This window comes from Pygoscelis adeliae, unplaced genomic scaffold (assembly GCF_000699105.1).
Source record: "Pygoscelis adeliae isolate BGI_AS28 unplaced genomic scaffold, ASM69910v1 Scaffold7, whole genome shotgun sequence".
NCBI classification, from domain to species: domain Eukaryota; kingdom Metazoa; phylum Chordata; class Aves; order Sphenisciformes; family Spheniscidae; genus Pygoscelis; species Pygoscelis adeliae.
The window spans coordinates 3,972,432-3,986,286 of NW_008825268.1; the positions used below are offsets into that span (position 1 = coordinate 3,972,432).

The 13,855-nt window shown below is 36.7% G+C and overlaps 1 protein-coding gene across 1 annotated transcript in view; it reads left to right on the plus strand.

Annotated features, from left to right (window-relative positions):
* ZNF804A (zinc finger protein 804A) overlaps window positions 1-13,855 on the plus strand; it is a 160,663-nt gene that overhangs the window by 66,934 nt on the left and 79,874 nt on the right. The gene's annotated exons all lie outside the window — the stretch shown is intronic.

Consider the following 13,855-nt stretch of genomic DNA (forward strand, 5'->3'; position numbering starts at 1 on the left):
TCGCCTGCCCCTTCTTCCACAAGCGGTAAACTCTCCTTTTTTTCCTGAGTCCCAGCAAGCGCTCCCCGTTCAGCCAGGCCGGTCGTCTTCCCCGCCCATTCTTCTTGCGGCGTACAGGGACAGCCTGCTCCTGCGTCTATAAGACTTCCTTCTTGAAGATCGTCCAGCCTTCCTGGACCCCTTTGCCCTTCAGGACTGTCTCCCAAGGGACTCTCTCAACCAGCGTCCTGAACAGGCCAAAGTCCGCCTTCCGGAAGTCCATGGTTGCAGTTTTGCTGCCCCCCCTCCTTACTTCACCAGGAATTGAGAATTTTACCATTTCATGGTCGCTAAGCCCAAGACGGCCTCCGACCACCAGATCTCCCACCAGTAATGGTGCATCCCACCAGATGCAGTAATTACTGCATCCCACCGGATGCAGTAATAGGTGTCATGGTTTTGGTGTAACGCAGTTTAAGAGAACCTGGCTTGGAGATTGCACCGCAGAGTCCATTGAATATTCCAACTAATTTCTGCACATACTCCATGATACTATGTGTAACTCAAAACGTTAAATTTGGGGAGCATCTATTTTCTTCTGAGAATGGTTTATTTTAAGAACATAAATATTCACAAGCTTCCATTTAGAGCGGAAAAAAATCAAATTTGATAGATGGTTTTCAGCCACAAATAATCACTATTTCTTATGTTTGTTGTCACAGTTTTCCTTTTATCATGACATAAAGCAATGAAATTTAATCCCAACCAAGGGATGTTAATGCTGTCAGAGGACAGCAAGGGTGAACAAGAGGGGTGTCAGTTTAGAGCAAATACAGTACTACTGCTTCTGCTCAAGAAGGATAAGCAGCAGCAGATGAAGGAGGGAATTCCTCGGACGCTAAAATATGCTCAGAGCAATTGCAAGATAATTATAAATGTTCTCTGAACGTTAGTGACTTTGGAGTGGTTCACATTTACTATGGTAAATGCTTCCCCACATCGCATCTCGGCTAGCTTATCAAAGAGGCTTTGCGTAGCTGGATGTAAACCCCCGAATTGTGCGCGTCCTCTTTCTGCTGATGGGCATGACGCATGTAGCTGGCAGCAGGAAAATAGAAAAGGTTTTTTGTTTGGTTTTTAAGAAATAAGGAATGAGAATGAGAGACCTTCATGATTTTGTTAAGATGTTTTCTTTAAAAAATTCATATTTCAAGGCAAATACAAATATTAGTGGCTGTGAATAGCAATACTGGATAGCAAGTGTATGAAGGCATCGTAATAAGAAATACCGTCTGGAAAAAGTAATTTCACAGTAAAATACTATTGTTTCTTCTGTATATTCATGCACTCACTGTATTAGTGACTTGTTACCTTCTCAGAGTTCCTAATTGAGACAGAATCAGTGTAGGACACAGGACGTTTGTAAGCGGAGAGAAGGGATGGGCTATATTAATTCATATTCATGGGTATGAATATTCATGGGATTGAACTTAGTAAATTTGTAATATGGAAGTGTCCAGTTGAGGAAATAGACTTACTGAAATATAACCACAGAGTAGCTTTAATCACTGAATGTTAGTTTTGAATGACTTCTGTATATGGTAAACAGGTTGTATTGGGTGCTTTTTTGATTCATCAGTAAATATTGAGAAATTCAAAATATATGATTTTGCTCCTAGAACACCAAGTCATGTTGAGGTTTCAGATACTAATTAAAGCAACTTTAAAACAGTGAACCTGCAGTCAGATTGCCACTCTTAAACATCTGGGATACCTAGTGCTCCATGTTGTTGCGAATCCCTGATTTTTAGCTGAAAAAGGGTTTTCATAGCTATTTGCATCTACCTTTCCCTTAATAAAAACTTGGATTTTTGCATTTGTATGTATAAACACATAGCATTTAATAACAATGAAGTACTTTTGCCAGTTGTGGAGGATAAAGATACAGTGAAAACTGGAAAATGCGGGCACATTTCAAAACGCTGAAAGCAATAAAGATGGAAATAATCATATTCGTTCAATCCGAAGTCATTACAAACTCTTGAAATCATGCTGATTCAAACACCACTGTTATTTAACTTCAATTATAAATAAAAGTATTTTATTCTCATTGAAAGAGAAAAAAACGTTTTTAATGAAGAATTATAATAAACGTTTTCACTTTATCTTGTAGTTGCTTAAAATGATTGTGAGGAAGTTTCTCCTCTTTATTTTTCTCTCTCCCTTGTAGAGTTGTTTCCTGGCTCCCTTAGCAGCTCAGCGTTTTCTTGCTTTCTTTTGCGTGTTAGAGACTAACTGAAATCCAATCCAAGGCAAACCCAAGGTTCCTAATTATCAAATTGCTTCAGTTCAGATTCAGATGCAAATTTGACCCAACTTACTGTAAAAACTTTGAGTCTTATGAAGTTCTTACAAGGAACACTTCATGTTTTCAGTTTATGAATGCTGTAAAAAACAGAAGGAAGCGAATCTTGTAAAAGAAGATGTAGGTATTTTACCAGTATTTTCTTGTGTGACTTTTAGCCCATAACACAGAGGAGCTTAACATGTTTCTGGAGTCATGTGTCTCCTGGCAGAGGTGTTGGTGAATAACAGGGCATACCAAGCAGGACCATAGCAGCTGAGAAGGAATTAAAGTGTCCAGAGTTTATCCTCCTAAGGAAGGATGGACTATGTCTGTCAGAAAGTTAAACTTACTTTGCATTTGTCTTTGACAAGCACTGCTTCTCTATGTTTAATTAGGTAAGTTAATGACTTAGACCTCCTGATACTTATGGTATAGAGATAATAGTTTATAATAATTCATTTCTTAACCCCTCCCTAGTGTCAAACAATTAATCTTCAAAGGCAGCATGTTTATCAAATTTGGTGATCAAAGCTTAGAATATAAACCCCAAAATTTGAGCCCTGTAAATTTTTGTTGTTTTTTTTTTTTTTACATCTGGGAAGTTGTTTTTCAGGGAGAAAGCATAAAGAATGCCCTGTTGTTGGGACAAGGAAATCTAGCTAAGTGGCCAAAGAGGACCTTATGCCCTAAGGACATAAGGACAAACATTAATACACTGCTTTAGGTCCCAGGGGACAGCTGCCCTCCCTTCCTTCCAGCGCTGGCAAGGCTGTATTGCAGCAGTCTGTATCTGAGTGAAATCATTAGGCATCCCCTTTAAGTTTCTTATCCAAATGATGAGTAGCAAACACAGGAAAATAAATCCTTTGCTGTACAGGCATGTTGAATAACAGGTTGTATTGTATAATGTGCCAGACGGGCTAAAATAGATATAGAACTAGGCTGAGTTGATGGGCAAAGGTGGTCTCTGGTGTCCAGGTAAATCCACAACTTCCACTTCAACATCTTCCAGAGGAGCTGTTAATTATTTCAGAATAGGAAGAAGCCTGTGTAAATAATAGTCCAGGGCAAATCAACAACTACATAGGCTGTTTACCCTATAAAACTGTTTGTATTATAATCTTTGTTTTAATGTAAACATTGTTTCATACTTGCACTGATTGTTGCAGCAAGTACCTGTCAGGGGAGAGATGTCTTTTGGAGACAACTGCCTTCCTGACAGCCCACATATGGCAAACTTAACAGTGGTTTTCTGTTTGTTTTTGTTTGGTTTTTTTTACTTATGTGCGTAGAGTCATTTACCTGCCTAGGATCAGGCAGCTACATCTACAGAATGCTTTTACCTGGTCTGAGCGTCCTCTGTATCAAGTGGAAATCAGGTGAGAACTTTGTGATTTTTTTTTTTTTAAAATTTTCAGTTCACTAAGAAAATCTGTAAGTGCCTTGAAATCTCCATTATCAGGAGATATCCATTATTCTCCAGGATCAGTTAAATAAAATGATGCTAAGATATGTCCCTGTCTTTTTTTATGTTCAGAAACAGAATTATCTATTACACTTTCATATGCCTGACTCTTTTGATGTAAGAAATATAAGATAGTCATGAAAATATGTTGAAAGACTGAAAATAGTATTTCAATCAAAGATTGTGAAATTTTCATTTACGTGTTTTGTCAGGAACAGAAATCTGTGGTAATAGTGTTAGTTTGATCCTTCCCTTGCATTTATCTCAACATCAGGCTAGAAATTGATGTTGTGTCCTATTTTCTCTTCAAGTAGCTTAGTATTATATAATAAATGTTATTTTGTAGTTCACTTGTGTATGAACGAAGTTCAGCATGTGGATTCTGTCATTTTGTTCTGCAAGGTCTGGCACTGCTATTCTGAGGGACTTCACCGGAGAGAGTATCCCTTTTCTTCCAATGTGCCGTTTTGTCTACTTGACTACTTGTTCTGAATAGGTTGGGGTTTTTTTAATGGCTTCTTAATCACTTGCCCTAAACATAATCTACATTCCCCTGAGGTAACTTGGAAACTTACACTATATTTTGTTTGGAGTTGAAATGGGCTTGTTTTTTAAACTAACATATGTGACCCGAAAAGCCTGGCTTTGGTGTTTGGAAATATGTTTTGTTCCCAAAGATGTTGGGAAATATGTTTTTCTTTGTATTAAACTAGATAGACCTTCAGTATGATCTTCTGTTACTCACCTCACAGTAACAACAACAACAAAATGTATCCTCAACGTTTTCTGGTCCCTCGAGGTACCTACTCATAGTCATACTTTCCCTGCAGCACTGAAGTGGAAGGTCTGCAGTTCTACTCTGAGCTCAGCTGTCAAGTAGAGTCATACATCTTAAACTACAAAAATAGAAATTGAAATAAACAATTAGATTGTCTCGGGCAAGAGCATAATCAGTGGTGAGAAACTGGGACTGTAACTTTCTTAACGTAGCTATAGTGATTTATCTTGGAAGGGAGCTAGATTTAAGAGAACATACTGAAATGCAGTATTGCTGTTTTAGCAGTAATTGTGGGCTGATCCTCTCTCTACTGTTTCCAACTTCTCTGCGAGTCGGTATATCCGATCACCATCTCCATCTTCTCCCTCCCAAGCATTACTGTTAACCTTTTTGTGACGATCTCTCGTGAGAATGCCTAAGACATACTAGAAGTATTGTAATAAATTTAATGATGCTTTAAAAATCTTTCATAAAAGGATTTTTTCAGACCATATAGTATTCCTTTATTGATGATTCCTGCAATTTAATACATGTCATGTAGAAGCTTGTTCTTAAGATGCTCAGATTGTTCAATATCAAAACTAGATTGAAGGGAAGAAGGCATTGAGGGAGATAGGGCAACCCATCAGCAGCCTCTGGCTTAATATATCTGGTGGGAAATTCTAATTTACCATCCAAGTGACAGCAACTCACTTGGTATGAAGTGCCAAGGAGACAGATGGCAATGTCGAAATATTTTCTGTTGTGCCTACCATCAGGTCTAGTGAAAAGGGAACTCAGGAGCAACAACATGTTGTAGTAGAGTAAATAATACTTGCTACCATTTTTTATGGGGAGTGAGTTTGTTTGTTTGAAGCTGCTGATGTAAAGCTGAGCTGGATTTCTTTAATGTGGATGGAATAGAAATTTCAGTTAGAAAGACAGGTTTATATTAAAGTCTTACTACCTAGGAGAGGATAAATTAAATTTTCATTCTAGTAGAAAAGTATGAACTTTAATGCTCAAGTTCAGTGGAAGCAAGGAGGGAAGCATGCAAGGCCCAGGCTGCTGGTGGGGATAACTCTGCTTTGGGATTGAGTGCCTGCCTCTGTCTTTGCTTTTTGTCCCAGATTCACATCCGGATGATATTGCTGCTGCTTGTGCCAGACTGATGTTGATTTGAGGCAGTTCCTCGTGATGAGTTGTAGCATATGGGATTCTCTGTTATAACCTACATATGAGCGATTAAGTTCTGTTTATATTGTTAGATTGGACTTCGGAGGCAGCACACCATGGTTTGTTGAAAGAGGCTCTACAAGGTAATATGGACACATCTGTAAAGTGCTAATAGCTATACCACCTTTATCTCGGTGGGAAGAGGAGGTATTGCAAGGAAATATTTGCTTAAGTTGTTCCTGTGGAACAGGTACTAAGATATCAGGACTTGAGTGCTGTGCTGTCCCTGCTGGCTTGGTCCATCAATCTGGGCTTGCCTCTTTGAACCTTTCTTTCTTAGTAAGTGATGTAATGATACCAGGAGTAATGGTATGAACTATAATAATTTTTTGTTTACTCTAATGCACTTGACTATTTGTAGGTGGCATCAAGTTCCTAAAAGCTGCTAAGTATGTGGAGAACATGGACACTCTTCTGCTTACTCTAGATCTTCTTCTTAACTGCTCTGTAACAGCTTTATGCTCTGAATTCTAAAGGTCGATTTCTAACACAGAAGGAAGCAGAAAAGTAAGAATTCACTTGTAGTTTTCTGCAAGTTTTGGTTATTTCTTTCTTATCTGTGAAAGGTCTGTTAAGAAAAGAGTTTTATTCTTCATAGAAATAGCTTCTTCGTGGAAAGTTAAGCAAAGCGAGAAGAATGCAAGGTACTTAAAATGATATCATGAGTTTTAAATTATATAAATTTTAAATACAGTAATCATATATATTAATGTTGGTGCTTCTGGTGATGAATTGATTTGGTCTTTGCATTTCTTTTGCTGGATTCCAGTCAGAGCAGTAATTCCAGCTGGACTTTTGAAACCTGGAGGAAATGGCCATATTACACACATAGATTGTCTTCTCCTTTCATGCATTAATTTCTTCCTGGACAAAGATACGGGGAGCTACCACTATTTAGTTTCAGATTAAGTATTATTATATGGCAAGTAATATTTAGGTCTTAACAAAAATTACATTAATTTGTATGACAGTTTTTCCCTTCTCACAGAAGTCTTTTTGTCTACAGTCTTGGTCTGTTACACACATTACAATAAAAGCTTAATCTTGTCTTCTGTTTGTTTTTGGAAGGGAACAGAAAACAGTCCATGAATGTATGTTTGACCCTTTAGGAGGGATCTTTTTAGCTCATTTGCTTTGGTTATGTTACCATCTTCAGCAGGCATTAGGGGTTTTATATATAAGGACTGTAGAGAATCTGACCTGTAACATCCTGTGCAAATGTATTATAATTCTTCTTTTATGGTTTCTTTTAAAGCTGCTTAAGATACACAGGTTTCCTTGTAGGTAATGGTAGGTGAAAAGCTCACCTTCTTTGTAAATGTGCTCACTGAAAATGAAATAGTTTATGCTCTTCCAGCCAAAACACATGTGCTCTCTGAACACTTCTAAATTATATCACATCCCAAATAGAAAGAAATGCACTGGAAAGATAAAAATTGAAGATATATAAGATGGCTTAGATGCATGAAATTCAAGATTGGAAGCCAAAAAAAAATGTAAATAAGAGCAACTGACAGACTTAAATGTTGCTTAAATAGCAAGGGTTTTGTTTTTTCCTTTAAATAGGAAAAAAGAGTAGATATAGTAGTAATTTGTATTACAAGGGCATATATTATTTGTTAATGATACAAGGTAGCAATAGTGCAGCTAAATGCATTCCCAATTTAGTTTAGTATGTTTTCTATAACCAGGCAAGTAAGACAGAGATGTTCTGCATTATAACAAGCACATCATTAAAATGGCAGATGACCATAAAATTAAATCTTGCTGTCCCATGGGATCTTTCTGAATGTTAAGGGAAAGCATCTGCAACTGATTATTTTGTCCTTGTTAAGCTCAAACAGTCCAGAACCTTGAGTTTTTAAATGTAAGTTCATCTCTTATGTTGTGTATTTGTGATGAAGTAATTGAATAAAAAGATGCAATATATTTTTAATAACATAGACATCTCACTGATTGATTGTGATTAGAGTCTGGGTTGAGATCTTCCTATGCATGTATTGTTTTGATCTAGAAATCTGGCTGGCAGTCTCATGTCAGGGGTACTGCTAAAGCAACTTCAAGACTTCTTATTGAGTTCCGTTTGTGTGGAAGTATGTTATCACCTATTTTTTTTATTTATAAGCCTGGCTAAGAGCAGCAGGTACAAAGGTAAGTGAGAATGTATTTGGTCATTCCAGTTGTGATAGAAACAAATATTGGGAGGTAAAGAGGAAGAGACTGGTTTGACATTAAGCCCGTATGAATCTTATAAACTTGCAAATCTTGTATTTGCAATGTGCTTCTAAATTGTGTGAACTTAGCCACTCCCAAGATTGTATATTGCCTGTGTTGTATAAGCCACTGTGTGTATGAATAGAATTAAAATTAAGTCTTTCAGGCTAATATGCTTCACAATAACTAGTTTACAAACATGAATCTATCTTGAAAGCCACTTTTCATAAATAAGAGTAGCTGTATTGCTACAGTATCATCTCTCACAGTCTCTGTGGCATACAGCAGGTACCCATGTTTCCCTATTTTTCTGATGCAAGACACAGGGGCAGGTTTCATTTTAGATCTGTCACTGGTGCCTTCCATATTTCTGTATTCCTTGGTTTTGACTAGTGCTTACTGATTCTAATTTGTACCTAGAAGTGCCTGAGAAACAGTACTAAACCCAAAACTTATGCAAAAGTCATGGGGATTTTATGACTGCATCATCATCTCTGCATATATGGAAGCTTGAGTTTTCACCAATGCTAAAATTTATGACTGTAATACACTTGCATTTAGAAAACAGCTTATTTTTTTTTCTAATGGCCAATTTTCATACATTGTATATAACAATGTATATTTAACAACTACATGGTAACATAAGTTAATAGTAGTGTCTTTGATCATTTAATTTCTCTTTAATATTCTAAATGATATTCATTTAATGTAAGAACAAACCTGAAGATGGGTTTCAGGAAACCCTTTTCCACCTGAGAGGCTGTATTTTGTATAAAACATGTGATTCAGGTTTTTATTTTACACTGCTGTTAAATTTTAATAATACTTTGTCCTCTATGTACTACTATGTATTTAGGAAAAAGAAGGCAAAAGTGAGAGACTTAATGAAAACCAGAAAAAGTGTTGGTGCAGGGATGTGGTCACTTCTGTAGTGTTAATAGGATATTAAACTATTTCAGTTGACTGGGTAGAGCTATATAGTTAAAGTAGTCTAGGTTAATCTTACTTTTTTCCCTGAGTTAAATTACAAACAAGTTTTCTTCAGAAGTGACTACAGGGACAAAAAAAAATCCCCGAACAAAAAACCCCCTCAAAACACCTAGAGTGATAGTATAAAATAGGTGATGCATTCTGACCTGATGACCATTTGCTGCTTTATTTACCATGACATATTTATTATGGAAGAAAGAAAATCTAAAACATACCAGCAAATAGTCCTGACATTAGTGTTTTCTTGCAAACTCAGATAATCTGTGTATGTGAAGGCTACGATTTTCCTGTTTTACAGCCTCCTTAAAGAGATTGTACCTGCAAAAACAGCAGCTATATGCAATCAATTGATTGCTAAAAGTTATTATCCCCCTAGGATGCTTTCCTTTTTATATGCGCTAGAACATTACATTTAAAAATTAGGCCTGCTGTGAAACTAACAACAGTCTTCAACTGAAAAATGTCAATCCACTTCAAACAATTTCAAGAAGATGCCTTATTTTGTCCTTCACTTGACAAAAAAAAAAAAAAAAAAGTAGTCTGAAGGGGCTATGTAGCACATCCTCACTTGAGGCCAAATCCTGCCTTACTGGGGATAACGAAGACCTTGAGTGTGGCCTTGTCCCTGTGCTATCTTGCCACTGTGTCTGAGGGAAGGTTAGAAGGTGGCAGTTGGATGTTCACTAGCCCCTCTTGAGAAGATGATAGGAACTGAAGGACTTTGTGAAGGGCACTCCCTGCTGAGCATCTTCCTTTCTTCACCCTGATTGACAATTTACATCCCAGACTTTGGCGAGACTGAACTGTTGGATGGTTTTCAGACCTTCTGCCAGGAACAAAAAGCATACACTGGGAGAAAACTGTTAATAACGCTTCAGGAATAAGGAATGTAAGGAAATGTTAGCACCTGTGAGGCCAGTGCTTTGAAAACTCAGTGTCTCAAACAAGCTGGAAACATTCAGGCTACTTTAAAGGGTATCGCTGTCAAAGAGGATGAAAAAAGCAAAGACAGAAAACCTGACCAGGAGTGTCACTGAGCTGAAGGATTTGTGTTGGAGAGTTATAAAGGAAAAAGGGAATTTAGTTACTAGTTAATGATGGGTATCTGTATGGATCAATGGAAGATCAAAGGAGTACGATGATTTGGTTTGAAGTGCAGGTAATGTAAGAGTGAGCATTAAAGTACTTAAAAGACGTTGCATCAAATTTTGCTTTATCTTCTCCAAAGTTGGCACAGGTGCAATAGATAATAATAGAAAGCTAAAGCTAAAAGCTTTCAAACTTTGGATTTACAAAGTCTAATTTTATATGGTATTTTCTTCTCCTTGCAATGTTATGCCAGTTCTGGTTTTGTCCCCTTTTGTATTTCGCTTAGTTTCAGTTGGAGATGCCATTTTGGTGTCTAGCTAAGAGTTTCCAAATTGCTGGGATCAGCTATCAAAGTACTGGACTGATTGAAAAAAGGATTGGAGCGCTACTCACCACATCATTTAGGAAAAGACGAACAACATAGCATATGTTGAGCCAAATCCAGCTCTATCTCCTGCAGAAGCCACGGAGCTGCATTTTGTAAGACCGTAATAGGTTGTTTATGCTTATTAACTTTGGCATTTTGTGCCATTCTGAATAAATCGAAAAGAATTTGAGTTCAGAAGTGGAGCTGAGATGATTATTATTATCTATAAATCTTTGAATCAGATTTTCCTTTACATTTAGAAGTGTAACTTAGTTCTGTTTGCTTCTCAGTAATAAATAAAATTAGCCAAAATTAACTCACAAACATGTCTGAAGGAAAAAATGTAGTGTCACGAATATATGGCTGTGCAGACAGTGGGTTAGATTCATCTCAATTAACTTCAGCCATCTAAAAACTGAAGATGATTTCAGCTCCATTTCACGTGCTTTCAGTGGACACTGCAGCCCTCCCATTTTAGCCATCTGCGTTAAAAAGGCATAAACTGAGACCACTGACACTGTCTAATTCTTTCATTAACTGCAGGGGAAGGCTCAGAAACGGGAAGGGTAAGAAACTTGTTTGGTTTTGGATGAAAACTGTCATGTAGAAACTTTCTAATCAGACAGCATTAACGTGGAGAAATGTGAAAGTTTTTTCAGTAACTGTGAAAGTCAAATGTGATTGTAATAGACACTTTACCAAATATAAAAACGGCATAAAAAGTAACACGCATGACACAAAGAAACAACTCAATATTTGCAGGCTCTCAAGCTTGTAACAGTAAAGGGGGAAGCCAGATTTACTGGAAATGGGTTTCTTATGAGGTTTGTCATCTTCCCTGGTGACTGTCACTTTTCATTTCCACATTGAACTGTATTCAGTCAGACGATGTAGGAAGTACATGGAAGTGTATTAACTAAATCCTGTGTTAGAGTTTTTGCATGTGAGCAATGAAGGAGGAGAGGCTTAAATAACAGCACTCTGTAAAGGTAGTATCTGAGGCGAAGTTCACTACTGATATGGAAGAAACAGCTTGATTAAAAATCATTTTGTAAAATAAATCATTAGAAAAATGAAGTATATTTAAAAATCAGAAGAATAATTTTCTTTTCTTAGTGTGAGCAGGTAAAATTTTGCCTACTATTTGTATTTTAAAATGATTTTTTTTCTTTTTTTTTTATCCAAAGCAAAGCATATGATATATGGTGTATGATATAGTGCAATTCTGTGAATGCTCAAGTGCACATTAACCCATTTTCATACTGGTTTCTGGCTTTGAATGATCAGTCTCAGCTTGGCATTTAGCTGAAATTCAGATTTAATTAATTTATTAATAATAGTTGGTTCCAAAAGTCTGAATAAATGAGAAATCGTTGGGTTTTTCTAACCGGTGTTGCAACTTATCGGCTATGTTTGTGGAAGTTTATGAAGGCTCATGTCTCTCTGGATTGAAGTGAGAAGAATTTTGTGTGTCTTAGGAGGTCAGTTACTGTCATATATTTCTTTCTAAGTCCCAGGTGATGTGTGCTCTATTGGTATCAGAAAAGAGGGAGAGCTCTTCAGGTTTGTTACAGCTCATCTTTTTGAGTGAGACAGTTTTTTCTGATGATGTGTCAAAGACATTTGTGATGTGCTGCCATTCATTGCCTATGGGTAATAACAGTAGTACTTTGTATATATGTAACTGTTTTGATTTAAACTTTCTCAAGTGTTTTATAAAATGGATAAACACCAAAAAACCTGTGAAGACTGCTCTGCGTCATACCACAGCATGATATTCTGTCTCCAGCAGAACTAAGGACAATTTCTGAAGTCCAACCTCCAATCCTTTGCAGCTCAGTAGCTTCCCAAGCCAGGCGTGGTTCATACCAGTTTTTAAACCTTAGCAGATTTCTCGTATACGAATTTGTCTAATCTGCCCTATGTAATTTTTGGCATCCACAGCATCTTGTAGCAGTAATTTCGTGGTTTAACTACACCTTGTGTGGTGAACTATGTCCTTTTTTTTTTTTGAGTCTTAAACTGGTCTAATGCTAATTTAATTAACTGATGACTGGTCCCTGTGTTAGAATAATGAGTAACTGCTCCCCGTTCATCCTCTCCACATCATTCATGTTTTTAAAACAATTACTCCCTGATTATAGTTGGAATGACTACAGCACAGATATACAGGATTTATGTATCTTACAGCCTTGTTCCGTATCCTGTAGTATATACAGTTCATATACATTTTTATCCAGGAAGACTGTCAAGGTTGGATTTTCTTTATTTCGACTGAGTAGTTCTGATTCCACCTCTGCTGAATAAGGTAGTGTTTACATGGGTAAAAGTGGCAGGTTTAAAGTGGAAGTGAACAAGGCATGCATGTGGCTTTTATGTTTGTACAGACCTTCTCAATAGCGGGGAATAAAGACATATAAATATTTTACAGTTGAAAAGGCAAAAATAAGAACACAATAAATAATAATTTTTAGGTAACATACCTTTTATGTGAAAATAGCAGAATTTAAGGTATGTACAAAGTGTATTGAGTCCAGAACAGAAAGAAACATTTGAAATACATCTGTATAGCCCGGAGGCCAAATAGACTGGTTCTGCAGTTAAATAGTGATTGGATTTCATAGCCTGTTTATTTACAGGGGACAAACAAGTGCATTTATGCAATGTCTGTAATGAAAATATTGCCTGTATGTGAATTAGTGTTTTTTCCTCTTGGTGTATGTAGGATCTGCCATCCAGAATCAGGGTGAATTTTTTTTGTTGTTTTAAAGATCAGTTTCTCAAATAAACTGTAAAGTAAGCCTTGTATTCTGCAAAGAAAATGACTATTGAAAAGCAAAGCGCAGCCTTAGCTAGCATTCAACAAAGCAATGTAAGAAGAAAAAGAATTTTTGCAACACCTTGAAGGCTAACTCTCTCTATATGTTAATAATAAACTCCCCAGTTTCCCAGGAGTACTATTTTTATAATACGGTTTTCCTGCCTTAGGTTTTATCTAAATAAATTATGCTGGCTATATTCTAAATTTAAAGTTGTTTGTTAACATCATGATTGGATATGCGATAATTTACAGCGTGTCATAGCTTTTCTCTGAAGCATGCAAATTGGTTTATCTTTGGTTATCTGTGGTCTAATGAGATAGCATCATTTCTTTCCAAGAGTGTGCCCTTGTTATCTTCATACAACATGGACTTTCGTGGTATCAAAATGCTTATCCAGCACTTTTGAATACCTGGAGAAAGCTTGAAGTGGCTACACTGATAACAAGAGAGAAGAGTAGTGCCCGTATGCTAATGTCCAAATAATTTTTTTTCTACCAGACATTAGAACGCACTTATTAATATCAAAATAGACTAATTCACATGTAGGCATTATTCTTTTTGTTTCCAGGAAAATAGGAAACTCATGGCA